This window comes from Humulus lupulus, chromosome 8 (assembly GCF_963169125.1).
Source record: "Humulus lupulus chromosome 8, drHumLupu1.1, whole genome shotgun sequence".
NCBI classification, from domain to species: Eukaryota; Viridiplantae; Streptophyta; class Magnoliopsida; order Rosales; family Cannabaceae; genus Humulus; species Humulus lupulus.
The window spans coordinates 9,645,393-9,664,300 of NC_084800.1; the positions used below are offsets into that span (position 1 = coordinate 9,645,393).

At 39.2% G+C, this 18,908-nt stretch overlaps 1 long non-coding RNA gene and 1 pseudogene across 2 annotated transcripts; one reads left to right on the forward strand and one right to left on the reverse strand.

The window, feature by feature from the left end:
- The first annotated feature begins 1,747 nt into the window (after positions 1-1,747).
- On the forward strand, positions 1,748-3,517 carry LOC133794493 (uncharacterized). 2 transcript variants are annotated; one of them, XR_009875247.1, is made up of 4 exons: positions 1,748-1,864; positions 1,945-2,019; positions 2,488-2,549; positions 3,266-3,517. It is a non-coding gene; the product is annotated as an uncharacterized LOC133794493 (long non-coding RNA). The 2 variants fall into 2 exon arrangements; XR_009875246.1 differs by having other exon boundaries at positions 1,748-2,019.
- A 6,084-nt stretch (positions 3,518-9,601) lies between these two features.
- Positions 9,602-18,908, reverse strand: part of LOC133794991 (IQ domain-containing protein IQM4-like) — a 35,813-nt pseudogene continuing 26,506 nt past the window's right edge.

Genomic DNA, 18,908 nt, shown 5'->3' on the forward strand with positions numbered 1-18,908 from the left:
TGCATGCATGTGAGTCCATATTTTTATCCACAGGGGTGTGATGGTAATTTGGCCCGTTGAGGGTAAATTGATTATTTGTTCGCATGTTAGTGATATAATTTGAGACCACATTATAATGTGGGTTTGTTCGAGCTATTTGGCATGAGACGATCAAGGAATGTTAAATATCGGTTTGGTCATAACGGGCTTAAGCTCGGGGCTCGGGGTGAGTCTCGGGGTGCTTTTAATGATTAGAGTGTTACCGGGGATTAAAGGGTAACAGGATGTGAAATATTGGTGTTTGAGAATATTGAGATTAGCGAGAATTGGGAAGCGTTAATTATCATTAACGGTGTAGGTGGAAAGTGTCAAAATTACCCTTGAGTTGGCTTTAGAAACCTTTAAAGACCTAGGGGTATAATGGTCATTTGTGATTTGGATATATATGATGTATAGATGGCTGTAAAACAGAACCCAAAACAGAGTTCCCTTCTTCTCCTTCCTGTACCTTCTCTTTCCTTCATTTTCCTTGTTTCTTCTTTGGAGTCTTTGAGCTCAAGGTGTGGAATTAAGCTAGGGAATTTGGAGGTTGAGGTTGTAGACATAGCTCAGCCATTGAAGGGGGTTTGGTTTCGAATTTGAGGTGAGTTTTATCCATTGCTTTACTGGTTTTGCTCTGTTTTCGTTCATGGATTTCAGCTCTTGATTTTGGTGTGGAAAATTGGAATCAAGGGGAGTTCTTGTGGTGTTTTACTTGGGTTATGATGGGGGAGAGTTATGGGTGATGTTTGGAGGTTTAAATGGGTATTTGAAAGAGGTTTGGGTGGTGTTTAAATTGGGTTTGAAGGGTTGGTTCCAAGAGAAATCGTAGGGGAAGAAAAACAGGGGTTTTGGCTGAACTGGGTGTTGCGCCGCGGCATGGTCAGGGTGAGCCGCGGCCCTTGGGGGCTGCTGGGTTTAGGCGCCTCTATTTGAGGGGAGGGCCGCGGCATGGCCAAGGAGGGCTGCGGCCCTTGTAGCACCCACATTATTTTGATATATATAGCCAATAATCACATGATTGCATTGCATTACATATCATACAATATGTATAATTTGAGCATGTGCATATTCTTATAAGTGTTATCATGTATAAGTATAAAAGTTGTGTATGTGATGTCTATATGTATGCTCAATATTATTAACCTTGTGGCATTTGAGTTGTCTTTTATGGGTGTTTGATGTGCTCAAGATATAAGAAAGTATGAAAAATATGGACAAGGCATGGAATTAAGTGTTGAAAGTGAGATATAGAAGGCAAAATAGGTTAAGTAGTGGAAAATAGTACAATGTCGATTACTAGTATTTCGGTGTAAAATTGAGTATTTATGGATTTACCAAATGTAATCGAGGTAGGATTAAGGTCTCATTGATGATGTAAAAATGGTTTTAGAACCATTAGATCAATTCTTGATGGGAGGTATACATAATCAGTGGTATGGATGCAAAGTCAAAACGAGCTTAGCATAAGTGCGCTACGCTCGATCGGGTAAGCATAACTATTGGGTATGAAGTCATATGGACCTAAGGTTTGGTGTGAGTGTTTTACACATAAGGATAATAGGCCTAGCAGATGATTAAGTCGAAATTATTGAAGTGATAAGGTTTTCATAAGTCAAAAGGTGAAATGATGAGATGAAAGGTGTCAACTTTTGACAATAAGGCTAAATCATTGAAAATAAGGAATTTTCATCAAACCTTATCACTTTGCACGACCATTATTCTGAAAAACAGAGAGAAAAGAAAACCAAAAACCATTTCTTGGCTGGTTTGAAGAAATTCTAAGGAGATCCAAGTGAAAGCAAAGCCAAAGAAGTAGATTAAGCTTAGTTCTAGCCTTTTTATGGTAAGTTCTTGTACTTGGAAGTTAAACTATGTTTTTGAATTTTTCTGAAAGCTTATATATGGTGTTTTATCCTTTTTAAGATATTTCTTGGGGTTTCCAAGTGGTTTGAGGTTTAGAAAAGCTTGAAGAGATTGTTTTCGCCGAAAAGTTGCTCGGTAAGTGAAATTTTGTGTTTTATGAGGTTTTTGGGGTTCTTGGAGTACAAGATGATTTTTGGTTATTTGATTGAGTTTATAAGAGAGTATATATGTTTATAAATGTTTTAATAGATGTGGAGACTCATTTAATTTGGATGATGATCTAGGAGATAAGAATTTTATCAAAATCGGTATATGATAACTTTATGATGAATCATGTTGGTATTTGGGATATATGGTTATGGCAGGTTAATTGATGTTGATTATTGGTGGATTTTGATATTTGAGGATAGCTAAAATTAAGGGGAAACTCTGTCAAAATTTCCCCAAATGTCTAAGATAAATCTAATGCTCGATCTAGGTGGTTTAAGGCGTTTTAGGCATGTTTTGGGTATGAAAGTTGATATGATGTTTTATGGGTATTTTTAAATGATATTTCAATGTCTTACTGCCTTCATTGTGATGAGAAATCCATGCCATTGTCAGGATAAGCATATCAACACCTAAGACATCACTTGTTACACGGTGAAATATATTGTGGACAAAAGGTAAGTAAAGTACTCAACTGCAACACAAGAATTACGTGTTATGTGAAAGTATGCATTATATGAATATTTTGTGAGTAAGTGGTATTAACATACAGTGACACTTCATCATAAATTTGTATGCATGGCATAATAGTGATATGGTAAATTATTATATGATATAAGACCATGCATGATATTATGATGATTAATTATATAATGCCTTTGCAAGTTTTGTGCAACATAAAAGAAAGTTGTAATAAGAAGTTTAAGTTCAGTGCCACTGTTTTGAAAAGGCAAATGAAAGTGTTAATAAGTGTAAACGGATGCCTATAGTAGGCTTATAGTGGCTGCCCAATAATTTGGGCTAGGTTTAGTGAACCAATTATATTGTTTGCCATATTTCCGTTTTTATTCTCCTCCATATGAGTTATTGTTATATGTATTGACACCACAGTGTGTGGCCGCCTTAACTCTTGAGCCTGACGGGGCAACGATGGAATAAGGTTTTTAATGTGCCCTACTGTGGTGAAGGCTAGCCGGAGGAGAACCCATGGGATTTTATATTGTATGTGTAACAAGCCCTGCAAGCATTGACCAATTCAAACAGTGTGCACAATATTAAGGGGCCCAAAATTTAAAAAGAAGTTGTGTATGACCATTGATATTGGGTAATCATTAGCATTGCATGCATTACTTTGCTTACTGAGCTTTAGGCTCACAGTTGTCTTGTGTTGCAGGTAGAGAAAGAAATATGTGAATGATATGAGGAGAACTGAAGCATGGTCCTGACCCTGATTTGTACATATGAACACATCGACCTTTTTGTGGGTTATTTCAGTTATCAGTGAGATGTTTGTAATAAAGTGTGAAGTTATGTTTTGAAAATAAATTGGGTTATTTAATACTTATGTATAATATGTTTGAGACACACTTTATGTTTAATGTAAATAATGTGAAATAAGTTTTCAAGTTAAAAAAAAAAAAAAAAAAAAAAAACATGTCCAGACTTCCGCAGAAATAAATTATGATATAGTTTTAAAACGTAACACCTCAAATATGGTTTTAACTAAAATAAGTGAGGGTGTTACAGCCCTTAAGGCATTTTTGGCCAGAATTAGCTTTTTAGCATGGGGATTCAAGCCTAAGGCCTCGGGGTTGAACCTACTACCCGGTTGAGTAGTGTTTGAGGTCCCGGAGGTTAGGTTTTGGTTTGGGAACCTTTTATTATTCATTTTATTGATGGAATCCCATAATTTGGTTATGACCAGGTAACCGCTAAGGGACCAAAAGGTCGATCATTCTCAGGGTCACTCTTGTATTTGTTCTAGCTCGGAACCTGAGGTAAGAAAACTGCACCCCAAGTGCGACATGCATGGATATTTGTCAGGCATGTTGATTGTGTAATATGGACATGGATTGAACATGGAATGCTTAGCATATGTTGTTCGCTTGTGCATAGCACTGACTAATTAGTCAGGTTTGGCAAAGGTGCTAGTATCAACTATGAAGCTGTGACTGATTAGTCAGGTTCGGCAGTGGTACTGGGCACTGGTCACGTTGCACTGAATTGTCAGTCAGAATTGGCAAAGGTGTTAGTGTCAGCTGTGAAGCTGCGACTTATTAGTCAAGTTCGGCGGTGATACTGGGCACTGGTCACTTAGCGCTGACTTATTAGTCAAGGATGGACTTAGCGTGGTTCACGCAAGCCAATGGAGATTAGACCTAATCGACTATTAGCATTGAATGACTCAAGGAGCATTAATGCCTGACCGACCCTGAGGGTCGATGAACAAACAGAGCTTGGAGGCTGGTGGCTTACCTAGCAGCCACTCTCCCGCTAGAAAAGAGAGCCTGGAAGCTAGTGGCTTACCTAGCAGCCACTCTCCCGCTAGAAAAGAGAGCTTGGAGGCTAGTGGCTTACCTAGCAGCCACTCTCCCGCTAAAATCATGTGATGTTCATTTGCTTGTTGAAAGCTTTATGTTCAGTATGATTATAATGATAATCATTTGATAATGTTTATGAGAAGTGTTATGTTTTCTTGCTGGGCTTTGGCTCATGGGTGCTATGTGGTGCAGGTAAAGGGAAAGAAAAGCTCACCTAGCCTTGAGTGGAGAGCTGATGTGGTGGTGTGTACATATGCGGCCGCTTGACCACCACGGTCAAGGTGTTCTCAGAGGAACTAGGGGGTTTACCCTACTTTTGCCGCTTAGGTCGGCGGGACTGTAAATTTAAAACTGTAATGACCATTTTGTACTGAGAACCACTTGTAAATGTTTTGTTTAGCTCTGCAGAGCAGTTTGTAATAAAATCTCCATTTCCTTTTTATTGGTTTTATACCTTAACCTGTTAACTACACTTAGAGCACGTTTTTGACCAAAGGACTCAAGTAACTAGTCAAATTTCCGGTCCACCGTTCACCGTAACTGTTCTGGGGTAGCCAGGGCATTACAATAGTAGTCAATTGTCCTTCGACGTACAATGCCGTCATTGGGAGGCCTATATTGGTTGATCTACGGGCCGTTACCTCTATGTGGCACTTAGCCATAAAATTCCCAACGGACGCAGGGGTAGAATGTGTGTTGGGAAACCAGAGGGAGGCTAGGGAGTGCTACAACGCCTCAGTCACGAAGGCGAAGAAGGGAATGTCAAAGAGCATTCCCCCAGATAGGTTGCAGATTGTAATTGATACACAAGCCCAATCTGGTGATGAAATCACCAAATAGGGTGTTGCCCAAAGTGGGGATAGAGATTTAGATCCTCGCTTTGGGGATTTTGAAGAAAACGTTAGACCCGTCGAGGACCTGGAAGAGGTCCAACTTGGCGAGAAAGACCCGACCAGAGTCGTGAAGGTCGAGAAAAACTTGGAACCAACCACGAAGCACGCACTGGTGGAGTTTTTGCGGAAAAACCAGGAAGTCTTTGCCTGGTCGCACAAAGACATGGCTGGGATAGATCCTGCAGTTATCAGCCATGTCCTGAACATAGACAAGAGTTTTTCGCCCGTGCAACAGAGAAGAAGGCTGCTCGATAAGGATTGGTCGAGAGCCTTAAAGGAAGAAGTTGAGAGATTAAAGGAGAATGGGTTCATCAGGGTGGCGTTTTATCCATCGTGGGTCTCTAATCCTGTACTGGTTCCTAAGTTGAACGACAAATGGCGAACCTGTGTGGATTTTACAGACCTCAATAAAGCCTGCCCGAAGGATTGCTTCCCACTCCCAAGGATCGACCAGTTGGTCGATGCTACTGCAGGACACGAGATCCTCTCCTTCATGGATGCATACTCAGGCTACAATCAGATTAGCATGCATCCCCCTGACGAGGATCACATCAGCTTTCAGACTGATACGAGATTATACTGTTATAAAGTAATGCCCTTCGGATTGAAAAACGCAGGTGCGACTTACCAGCGATTGGTTAATCGCATGTTTAAAGAATTGATCGACGTAAACATGGAGGTGTACGTGGACAACATGCTGGTAAAGTCGAAAAAGGCAGAAGGACATGTGAAGGATTTGCAAGAGTGTTTCGATGTATTGAACAAGTACCAGATGAAACTAAATCCTCTCAAATGTTCCTTCGGAGTTGGATCAGGGAAATTTTTGGGGTTCATTGTTAATTCAAGAGGAATCGAGGCCAACCCCGACAAGATAAAAGCCCTGATCGACATAAAATCGCCTGAGAAGATCAAAGATGTACAAAGTTTAACTGGAAGAATTGCAGCCCTAAGTATATTTATTTCCAAGTCAACGGATAAATGCGTCCCTTTCTTTAATCTACTTAGGGGCTACAAGAAGTTTGAATGGACAGGAGACTGCGAGCAAGCTTTTCAGGCCTTGAAAGCCCATATGGCACAGCCTCCTATTTTATCAATGCCTATCGAAGGAGAAACTTTGTTCATTTACCTGGCGATCACTGAAGTTGCTGCTAGTGCGGTACTAGTACGAGAGGAAGAAGGCGTACAAAAAGCGGTTTACTATGTAAGCAAGAGGCTGATCGGAGCAGAACTGAGGTATCCTCCCATCGAGAGGTTAGCATACTGTTTAATCTTGGCCTCAAGGAAGATACGTCCTTACTTCCAAGCCCATCCCATTACAATCTTAACTGACCATCCCCTTCGGCAAGTCCTCCAAAAACCAAAGGCGGCTGGGCGTTTATTAAAATGGGCAGTCGAACTGGGGCAGTTTGATATTACATATTCACCGCGAGCAGCAGTAAAAGGACAAGCCTTGGCTGATCTTATTGCAGAGTTCACCGAACTCCCGAACAGCGAGCAGTGCGAAAGACCCAGTGCGCCTGAGCCTCAAGATGAAGCTCCTTCGTGGAAGTTATTCACAGATGGGTTGTCAAACGAATCTCACGCATGAGCAGGAGTAATCTTGATAACGCCAGAAGGGCATCGGTTCATTGCACCATTAGGTTCGACTTCACCGCCTCAAATAATGAAGCTGAATACGAAGCACTCCTCGCTGGATTAATAATGGCAAAAGACAGGAGTATAAAGATGCTGGATATTTACAGTGATTCACAGCTGATAGTGAATCAAGTTCTAGGGGAATATCAAGCGCGAGGCCTAAAAATGGTGGCCTACTTGAACAAAACTAAAGATTTATTGGCCTAGTTCAAGAAGTTTACCCTCCAGCAAATACCGCGGGATCAAAATTCGAACACAGATGCCTTAGCCAAACTCGCAAGCACGAAAGATGCTGACATTTTGAATATTGTGCCAGTGGAAAGATTGAGTGAGCCAAGCATACGAGCAAATGAAACCAGTATGGAAATCCGAATGGAAGATACATGGATGGCACCTTACTTGGAGTATCTGACAAATTGTGTACTACCAGCAGATAAAAACAAAGCCAAAACTCTTCAAAGGCAGGCTGCTAGGTACATACTGGTCGATGGTGTTCTATACCGAAGAGGATATTCCATGCCATTGCTCAGATGTGTTACACTAGAGAAAGCTAAGGAGCTAATGAAGGAAGTGCATGAAGGCTTCTGTGGAGATCACGCTAGGGGGAAAAGTTTGGCAAAAAAGATTCTAAGGCAAGGCTATTTCTGGCCGACTATGAACGAAGATTCAATGGAGTTTGTGCGAAAGTGCGATAAGTGTCAAAGATTTTCAAAAATCCCGCACGTAGCTCCAAACGAATTAAAACAGATGCAAAGTCCTTGGCCTTTTGCAGTATGGGGAATAGACTTGATTGGGTCCCTGCCAACGGGAAAAGGCGGAGTGAAGTACGCAGTTGTAGCAGTCGACTACTTCACCAAATGGACCGAAGTTGAACCGCTCGCTACCATAACGACCAAGAAAGTTCTTGACTTTGTCATCAAGAACATTGTTTGCCGATATGGTTTGCCTCGAAAAATTGTCTCAGACAATGGCACCCAATTTGACAGTGACCTATTCACCGACTTCTGCGAAAGACACGGGATTATCAAAAGCTTTTCTTCAGTCGTGCATCCACAAGCGAACGGGCAGGTCGAAGCAGTGAATAAAATGCTTAAGGACACCTTGAAGAAAAGACTTGAAGACGCTAAAGGAGCATGGCCAGAACAGCTGCCTAAAGTACTTTAGTCGTATAGAACTTCTCATCGAACAACAATAGGTCACACTCCGTTTTCCTTGGCATACGGGTATGAAGCTATGTTGCCCGTCGAATTGGATCCCCCCTCACATCGACACATTACATACGACCAGGGCCAGAATAGCCAACTAATGATGGAGTCCCTAGACTCAATTGAGGAGATACGAGAAAGAGCCCAACTCCGAGTTGCTGCGTACCAGCAAAAGGTCGCCTGGTATTTTAACTCAAAAGTAAAAGAAAGGAAATTCAACATCGGTGACCTAGTGCTACGACGAGTTTTCTTAAACACCCGCGACCCCACTGCTGGAGTACTCAGACCAAACTGGGAATGACCTTACCAGATTGAAGAAGTCCTTCATCCGGGCACCTACAAACTTGCACACTTAAATGGAGATCTTGTTCCACGCTATTGGAACGGTGAACACCTGCACAAGTACTACTAATAAACAGTCCTTTTTAAAGGATTCACTTGTATTAATTTTTACTTTTTACAAGTTTCGAAAAAGGGTTAGCCACGTTGTATGGCCAATCGCTTATAAGTGTAAGATCTTTTCTAAGATCACTCGTAAAGACATGATTAGTCCATTTTTAATACGAGATTATAAGGGACTGTGCGCAGCCAGTCATTCTTGCCAACCTTTGTAAATTTATTTTACAAGTATTTGTTCATTACGTGTGTTGTTTTGCTGTATTATAAGTGTTACGTTTCCTACCGAGCAGCAATGTTCGCACAGGTCGTGGTCAAGGCAAGTGACCAAGGACCTAAAGCTCCTCGATCACTTGGGGGGCACATAAGGTACATCGATAGCAAGCATACCAAAGGGTATGTAAACACATGAACAAAATGAGTGAAAGCATGCTACAGTACTTAGAGTACTTTTCAAAATTTATATTTTGTTAAGTCGAGTCAAAGTACTATGCTAAGTTCGGTCATGTGAACAGATGTTATAATAAAAAGAAAATATTGTAATATCAAATGGCATTCTTTTACACCGCAAGCAGTACTGCTTGGATGTAATTGTTCAAAGTAAACGGAAAGTTTGCTGCCCATGCAGCAAATTTAAATATAAAAAATCTTAGTCTTTACATCACGACCCGTGGGTTGTGTAATCAAACAGAAATAAAAATAAGTTTAAGGAGCAGGAGGGTCTTACTCAAAATTCTGGTTGGCAGCATCATCAGCAACTCCTCCTTCCTCTTCGACCGCGACCGGCTGGATGCTTGGGGAAGCGGGGATCCTTGCTCTTTCTTCTTCTGCAGCCAATCGAGCAGTACAGCGGGCCAGCTCAGCGTTCCTGGCATCCTATGGAAGGTAGTTAAAGTTGGCACCCCGGTTGTGTCTCCAAAATTCGTAGAAACACCGAAGCGTCGCGTTCTTATACCTTTCCAGATCTTTGGCATTAATGAGCTTCAGCTGCTTTACTTGGCTCTCAAGAACAGCTATGGCCTTGTCCTTATCTAGGAGCTCCTCCTTGAGCCTCTTGACTTCACGATATTGGACTCGGCTGGAATACTAGTATTCATCCCTCAGCTTCTTCATATCTGCCTTAGAAGACTCAGCCTCTGCCAGCTTTGCCACCGCTGCATCCTTCTGCTGGGTGACCACCTCCAACTCCCCAACATGCCTGGCTTCTGCAGCCTGAAGCTTTCAATTGGAACTCCTCGACGGCCTTGGCCCGAGCCTGATCGATGATGGCAAGAGCACGGGTGCGAGCAACAGTTACTGTCAGCATGGCCTGTAGTTAGGAAAATAAAAGTTAGACTACATTACAAAAAGGAGAAGTAAAATTCAAGAGAAAAAATACTTACGCTGGCCATTTCGTTAAGGGCCTTGTTGAGGATCTGGTCAACTCCCATGCCCTCAGCTTCAGCCATTGCCTCCCTGCAACGGTCATGCTTCAAGATATGAGCAAGGCGATCCTTAGCTGATCGTAGGGAGCGGTTCGAGAGCTTTTCCCCGGGAAGTTCTGCTCGCAGAGTGTGCTCCCTTCGGGCCACAGGCGGAGGATTGGCAGCAGGGGCAGCTTCCTTCTCAGTAGGAGCAGAAGGCTGAGCAGAAGCTTGCCCCGTTGGCACATCCTTGGAAGGATCTTCTATTCGACCCTTCTTGGCTGGAGGTCCTTGGCTTGATTTGCCATTATGCCTCCTAGATGTCTTTCGCCGAACCAGGGGGACTTCTACCTCCTCTTCAGCCTGGTACAAGTCGAAAACGTTGGGAGTGGCCATCTCTGCGTACAAAGAAAAATATACAGATGATAAGATAAAGGCGAATGAAAGCTCTTGGTAAAACAGAAAATAGGTCACAAAGTTTAATACTCGAGCTACAACTACTGGTCGTTATACTACTGACTCTATTAGTCATACACTCACTATCTGGCACGAAGAAGTCTGGCCCTAGATTTGGAGTATATGTAAAATTGTCATCCCCGTCAAACAAGTGACAGGGAATTGGCAAGCTATTTAAAAGCAAAATAACTGTACCATTTTCATCTGAGGATTCATCTAGGTCTATGACAGACTCTGTTGCCTTCTGTGTTCCCCTTGCCTTGGGGCCCAGAAGGCCTCTCTGCTGAAGGGACGCCAGTGGGTTCCCTGATCGTAACCCTCGTTGGCCTCCTTTGGGGAGAAGACGCCGGGGGTTGCTGCTCGGGATCCCCCTCGGCCGTGGCATCAGCTACCACATGTCCTCTTGTTTCATGGCGAGGAGCCAGGAGGCCAGATAGCCTCAGATTTTCATCGGTGACCAGGGACTTGACGCTTTTTTCTGTGTCTGCCATCCTGGCCAGTGCGTTGGACCTCAACACCATATCTGGTGTTGGGCTCGGACGTAACCATGGTCCTGAAAGGCATAAATATACTTTAGAAAGGTTCAGGAGAATTTGTTAAGGAGAAGTAGCGACCAGTGAAAAAAGCATTTACCTCCACGAGCAAAGGCCAGGTTGTTTGTAGTCATGTCCGGTGTGAGGAAGTACTCCCTACTGTACTGCCCCACGTTGGAAATATGGGTAGTATCACTCAGGAAAGTTCGGCTAGTTTCCTGGTGACATAGATGGAAGAAGCCCGTCCTGTATTGTTGAGGGTTGGACTTAAGGTCAAAGAGGAAATTAACCTCATGAGGGGTAGGTTATGGCCATTTTTTAAGTTTATACAGGATATAGAGTGCGGCCAGCATTCTGTATCCATTTGGAGTAATTTGAAAGTGGGAGACACCAAAATAGTTGGCCACCCCCTGATAGAAAGGATGTAAAGGGAGGATAGCCCCCGCCTCTATGTGATACCTGGACCAAGCGCTATAGGCACCCCCGAGAAGGTTAGTGTTAGAAAAACTCATTGCAGGATCTTTATTTATTTTCATGCAATTTACATATTATCAAACAAACATGCAAATTCCTAGAACATGCTCCTATGAAATTGATACAAATACAAAGTAAAGTAAAAACTTACATTACGCAGCGGAACTAGAACATCTCCATCCTTCAATCTCTCTAACCCTTGATTCCTTTCTGCAGCTGAGTATTATCAAGAGATTGAACAAGATTAGCAACACAGTCTTCCTCACCAAGCCTTTGATCAACCTAGAACTAGTGTGGGCTGGTTCTCAACACATGAGATAGAGATCTAGAAAAGAAGAAGAGATTGTGGCTAAGAAAGGATTAGAGTGTCTAGGTTTTCACTTACCCAAATCAACTGAGACTGACTTGCTTTCTTATGAAAACCCTAGATATCATATTCCTTATATAGGCAACTTAATGGGATTTATTTAAATTTAAATTAATTAAAAATAATAAACAAAAATAAATGCCTTGGGCTGCCATAAAAGGACTTGGGCCCAATCTCTTTGTTTTGAATTTAAATCCCAACTGGGCCTAAATTCAAAACATTTTATTTTTTTTAATTAATTAATTAAATCCTTATTCAAATTAACTAATTATAATTTGAAACTTGATTTAATATTATTTATCTATATTGATACCAATTTATCAATATTAATAAATTTACCCAAAGATTCTCTTTTATTCTCTAAATCTCATATCTCTATAAATTTTCCAAAATTGACCTAGTCAACTTTAAAAATCCTAATTGATAATTAAATCAATTAATTGAGACATTCTAGATGATTTACTCAAAGGTGATGCGGGGACCATGGATCCATGAAATCAAGCTCCAACAAGTTACCGTAAATTTATTTACGAATAATTTCACTACCTTATTAATTCTCCATGACTCCACTATAGACTCGGAATTGAACTCTTGAATTCATAGAACGTATTTTCAAAATCATAAATACGTTATCCATTGTTATAACCATTACAATCAGTCAATCCTCTATCGATGACTTACTAACGAGCTGGGTGCAAATTATCGTTTTACCCTTCATCAGTATTTTATCCTTAACTCCCACTAAGTTCCTTATAAATGATATTTCCGTGAACTTAATCACAGAAATGAGATCTCAATCATTTAACATTTTGAACAATGCAATTAAGGAAATCATCTTTTCACTTCTCATACAGAAGTTATAGATTTCGTATCTATGAATAATACTCCCACTCAATTACACTAATAAATCTCCAAGATGTAAGTATGGGCTAGACCGTAGGGTAAGCTGGTCACGAATAAGTCAAAAGATTTAAATAATATAATTAGCAGAATATTATCACTCAGAATTAAGATCGACTTAACATATGGTCAACGTTGTGACATTGATTAGATTTGATAACAACGATACTTATTTATCAATCAATAATCAATATCGGTCCTAGTCCGATGTAACTAAATACATCTGATCTTATCTACTTGGTCGATGCCTTGGACAAGACACCACACCCTGAATGTGTAAGTAGATCATATCGTAGATTGCCTAATCAGTGAAAATCCAATGCACTGATCTAATCTTAGGACTCGTTTTTTTGAACATATAATTACAACTATAATCCACTGTGACCTAGTCACTATAATTGTAACTATCCATATGTTCGGGATTTTATAAATGTTTGTATTATTTCAATAATCATGTATTAAAACAAGCAAGCAACACGGTTGTCAAACTAAATGATTTCTACTACTTTTATTGATAATATGAAATCGTGCTACATGTCCGATATGGTTTTATAAGGGCATAAAACCCAACAAACTCCCACTTGCCCTTTTAAAACAAATGGGACATGTTTCTCAAAACCATGCATTCTACATGCTTCACAATTATGTTTTCTGCTCATATCTTTGTAAAGGGATATGAAAGATTGCCTTACAATGCTATCTTCATCACCTTCACTTCACACCTTCGCCACACATCCTCGATAATGTGGTACTTTCTCTCTATATGCTTTGCTTTTTTGTAGCTTCGAGGTTCTTTAGAATTCGTTATTGCCTCATTACTGTCACTAGACAAAATGAGTGGTTTATCCATTTTTGGAATAACACTGAGTTCCGTATAGAACTTCCTTAGCCAAACTATTTCCTTAGCCGCCATAGACGCAGCTATGTACTCAGCCTCCAAAGTGGATTCTAAAATGGAAGATAGCTTAACGCTTCTCCAAATCATAGCTCCACCCCCAAGAGTAAACACATTTTCAGAAGTAGACTTCTTGTCATCAACATCAGTCTAAAATTTGAATATGTGTAGCCTAACAGGTACAAAGATCCACCTAAAAAGACTAGCATATAGTCTCTAGTCCATCAAAGATACCGACTTCCATCTATTGTTTATTTCCAAGGTTTTACTGACACTTGCTCACCACTCCCACTGCATAGAAGATCTTCGATCACAACACACAACATAGCATGCATTAGACTTCTAATTTCAAATGCATAAGGAATTCATTACATCTTTTCTTTCTCTTGAGGAGTCTGTGGAGACTGCTGCTTAGAAAAATAAATTCTATGTCAAGATACTAAACATCATTTCTCGAAATTTGTTACAAAGTAATGACCAAGCACCTCACTAAAGTAGGTTGCTTGAGTTAGAGCTAAAGTTTAGTTATTTATTTCCCTGATGTTCTGGATACCAAGAACACGACTTGCTACAACGAAATATGGAATTTTGTTTCTAGCCAGTTCTTTATGTTTGATAATTTCTTGACATTGTTTCCAATGAATAAGATATCATCTACATAAAGGATTCAAAACACCACAATGTCTTTTTCCCTAAGTTGTCAAACACAATGATCAACTACATTTTGTTCAAAAACTCAAGTCTTAATGTTTCCATTTAACCTTAAGTTCCAGGAGCGTGAAGCTTGTTTAAGTCCATAGATTGACTTACTCAGCTTGCCGAATTTCTTGTCCAACTACTTTAAATCCTTCTGATTGATGCATGTTAATTGTCTCATCAAGATAGCAATTAAAAATGCTTCTTTGATGTCCATTTACCTTATCTCTTAATCAAGAGTTGTGGCTATGGATAAGAGTATACTTAATGAATTTTAACATGGCTACTGGAGAAAAAGTTTTCTCTAAGTCAAATTTCTCTCTCTGCCATGAGTCTAGCCTTTAATGTCTCGACCTTTCTATCAGCTCCTCTCTTCTTCTTATAGATCCTCTTGCACCCCATGGGCCTAAAGTCCAATGGCACATCTACAAGATATCAGACAAATTAAGAGTACTTAGACTTTATTACCTGGTACTTGGCTTCGAGTCAAAAATCCCTTTCAGACGTACCCATTGCCTATTTAAAGGCCAACAAATCATTGTTACTTGTGTCCCCAACCAACTTGTGGGTTTCACTATCCATATCATAGGTACCGGGTTCCGAGAAATCCTCCCACTATGATGAGGCATCGTAACTTTTTGACTTGGATTAGGGGTTTCTAAATGTACCTTGTTTTCATCGACTTGCGTCGGTAAGGATGGAACAATAGTTTATCGTTTTTCCATCTAATTCTATTTTTCTATGAGACTTGAAATTCATTATGTAGTCGTTATCCAGAAAAGTAGCATTTGTAGAGCCAAACACTTTCTTGTCTACTGGACTATGAAACAGACCACCCTGAGTACCTTTAGAATAGCCATCAAAAAAGCAAACCCTCAGCTCATTGTTCTAGCTTTCTACCTTTTTCCTCATGACAAGAACATGACACTACCGAATTCCATAATGACGTAAACCAAGTTCACGACCATTTCATAATTCTAACGGTGTCTTGGAGATAGCTTTTGAGACGACACAACATTTAAAAAAAAATATCACATGCGGTCTATGTAGTATGTCTCCAGAATAGATCTAGGTAAGAAGTTGATAGAGTTTAATAGCTTATCATAGAACACACATTTTCATAAACGTGTGATTCACACCGCTCATCAACATTGTTCTGTTGCGGATTCCTTGGGGCAATTGTTTTAGACAAATCTTCAAGCTCAACGAAATGATCTTGGTTCTGATTATTCAAATATCCTCCACCCCTATCAGATCACAAGATCTTTAACGTTTTACCTAATTTGGTTTTAAAGCCATAGCAATGAATTATTTGAACTTCTTAACAAATTCGCAGATTTCCTATGCTTTAGGTACTTACATGAGTCTCTAGAGCAATCGTCGATGAAGGTGATGAAATACTCATAACCACCCCTCGCTTGAACATTCATATATCCCCAGACATTTGAACATACTAGCCCTAGTGGTTCTTTGGCCCTTTCTCCTATCACAAAGAATGGATGCTTTGTCATTCTGCCCTCGAGACTAGATTCACAAACAAGCAGGTCACCCTAGGTGAGTTCCCTCAAAGGCCCAGCCTTTGTTAGTCTTTGAATCCTATCATAACAAATATGACCAAAGTGAAAATGCCAAAGGTACATCATTTCTAACGTTATTGACCTTTTGTCGTTTAACAGTCCTAGAATTAGCTGTCTTAAACAACTCATTATTTATAACATAGGGTTCGTCTAGTTGCAATAGGTATAGCATGTTTTTCATACATCCACCCCACAATTCACATCCATTTAAAGAAATAGGATTTTATTACTTGTGAAAGTAACTACAAATTGTTCTTGATGTAATAAGAAAAACTTAAATTAAAATTTCCATTGAAAATTGGAATAAAATAAACATTGTCTTAAAACAATATATTTATTTCCAAAATTCATTCAAGCTTATCCTTTTGCCTTGTTTGATACGAACAACCCTTGATGGATACCAAGCCGTGGCTTTTTATCCTTCATGGCTTTCCCAATGCTAAAAGTGTAAAAAGGTACATGCATGTGTTAGTAGATTGTGATTCAGCAATCCAAAACCGAAGTATCATCCTCTAAAATCACATGCATCCAAGACAAATTTAATTATTTTGGGTTTCATATGCCTTGAGTTCCGGGCAATCTTGTTCCGATTCCCAGTCTCCTTGCAGTTGGAAACACTCCCCTTTTTGTGTACTTACAATCAGGCCTTGCTCCAAGATGCTTTACAGCATTTTGTGCCTTACCAGTTGACTTCTTGTTATTTTTGTATGAATTTCTTCCTCTTTGCTCTTTGAAGAAGAAGCTCAAAGCAACTTCTCCTTGAGCTTGTTTAGTAGTATTAGCATTCTTTCATTTGTTCGAATTACCATCAACATTCCTCTTTGAAGGATTTGGTGATCGTTGCATGGGAAAAATAAGAATATCTTTGATTATCACGAACTCGATGTTGTCTAAAATCAACACTATGTTGATGTTGGACAAACATTTCGTGAGGTTCTCACCATAGAGTAACATTTTAGAGATCAGAGAGAGTATGAGGTGGGAAGCCTAGAGCTTCTATTATCAACTAAGTAGAAATCAACGCATTGCTTGACAAACATTTATTCATTAAATATTTTAGAAATAACATAACATACAAAATGTTTTGAGATAAGCAAAATACTAAAACACTTATCTTCTATTTCTTAGGTACTTTAGCTAGCCATGAACCCATGTGTCCCGGTAGGCGAGAGTCACAAATATTCACGTAGTTAAATAGAGAAACATCTCAATTAATAAAACGTCATAGACTTTTATTAACTACCTATTCCATCCGATCAAAGTAACGGAAACTCATGTGTCCCGGTAGGCGAGAGTCACAAATATTTCTTACTTTATGAGTTTGACCCACGGTTTCGATTATTATAGACTTAATTCCTAAAGTCGCCGTAGGGATGAGTTTATAGAAAGTCCATCTATAACCATCTATCCTAAGAAATTTAACCATGTTAAGAAGTCCAGTGAACACCTTCCGTAGGGAGACGAAATCAAAGCACCATGAGGCCCCACTGAAATCTAACCTTGTTAAATCAACGGTGGAGATCGAATTGAAATTTTTTAAAACTCATTATTAAATATTTTAGTATTTTATTCTTTTTGAAAAAAATATCAACTTAGGTTTTCCAAATTATCAAAATAATCAATAAACCAACTAAAGTTCGCCAAATTATAAAAATAATCAACAAACCATAGTTTATAAATTTTCCATTAATTCTAAAATTACCATTGAAAATTAATCCAAAAATTAGAATTAATATGTTTCTAATCAATTATTAGGTCCAACTAAAAAGAATAACCTAATACAATTAAGTCCAACTTAGGTAAATGGGCCTTAATAATCCGAGCTTGCATGGAGGAGAGCTGGGTTCAATATGTCGGACCCACTACTAAGGCTCCCTAACTTCCACACAAAGCCCAAAAAGACAGGAATTTGAACATTTGTTTTATTAATTGTTATTCAATTGATTAGGCTCAATCTAGTAATGCAAAGCAAATGGGCATTCACAAGTGGAACCACCCACAAGAGAGGAAATTAAACTTTACATGTTCAATTGGGCCCAAATAAAACTTAACATTTTATGAAAGTTTTATTTGAATTTTTCCCACATTTTTTAAACACAAAAATTGGGCCACATTATACTTATATTTAAAGCCCAAATGCAAAAAAATAACTTAATAATGATGTTTGATATGTTAATAATTGGATGGGCCTAACATGTTATTCTATAAGCATGTATTATTAAATTATGCAAATATTCCACAACAATACACTATTTTGTAAAATACCATAATTAATTAACATAGAATTCATCGGACAAAATTCAATATAATTAATTAAACAAGTTACAAAATATTAAATTAATTAAAATAGAATTTATCAAAAAATATTCAATTTCAAATAATTAATTTAACCAAGGTTGTTAAGTTGTTAGGAATGATGTTGACGCCGTTTTTCGTCAAACAGTGAAAGAAGAGCACAAAAACAATAATAGATAATGGCCAATTACAATAAAACAAATCAAACACACGATTTTTACGTGGTTCAGCAGTTAAATCTGCCTAGTCCACGAGTCTCTATTATTAAACTCAAGATTATCTCTGAAAATTCTTAAGCATGAATTCTTCAGAGTTTTCTCTCAAGGATCAGAATTTCGGTCCTTTACAATGGTGCATGGCTTCTCTATTTATAGAGAAGAATGCAGAATACTATCCCACATATTTTGGGTAGTTACTCTTTTTGTGTAAATTAAATAAATGGCTTTAAATGCCTACAATCAGATATAAAAGGAAACGTCCCTGAAGACTAGGAAACGCATAACTGATCAAATAATATCCCATGATTCTAGGGGATTTACATTAATAAATGAGGATTATATCTCATATTGATAATACTTGTAGATATTCAAAGTGATTATTGCATATCTCCAAGGCTTTGGTCTCCCAGGTTTCCTGTCACCTTAAGAGCTGGAGACATCTTCTGAGGTCACTCAACCTGTTCGAGATCGTATGCGCGTCGAGCTCGAGGACCCTGATCCGAAGTTGTCTCCGAAGATGAATGTGTTCCTGGAGCTATCTTTTGAGATCATG